This window comes from Arachis ipaensis, chromosome B03, assembly GCF_000816755.2.
Source record: "Arachis ipaensis cultivar K30076 chromosome B03, Araip1.1, whole genome shotgun sequence".
Classification (NCBI taxonomy): Eukaryota; Viridiplantae; Streptophyta; class Magnoliopsida; order Fabales; family Fabaceae; genus Arachis; species Arachis ipaensis.
Genome location: NC_029787.2, coordinates 133,951,342 through 133,951,670, shown reverse-complemented (window position 1 = coordinate 133,951,670; position 329 = coordinate 133,951,342).

Sequence of the window (329 nt, the reverse complement as noted above, 5' to 3'; positions counted from 1 at the left end):
TATAATAATTATTATTTATTTTTATTACATTTTCAAATCAATAATATTTTATCAATAACATCTTTCAAGCAGGCAAAGCTTTCGGATACCAAATTTATGGTTAACTCAAAATTATATAAGTCTCTTTCTTTTCTTTTTTCTTTTTTACCGGGACTCTATGAACAGCTTTAATCTGTATGAGTAGTACGTGAGTGTTTCCCTTGCAGGAAGTCCTGATTTCATTAATAAGGTTTCATTTTTAAAATAAAATTATTATTTGTATATTAAAATTAATCATCAAAATTAATTATTAATATATTTATATTTTATTATATATTTTATACTAATAA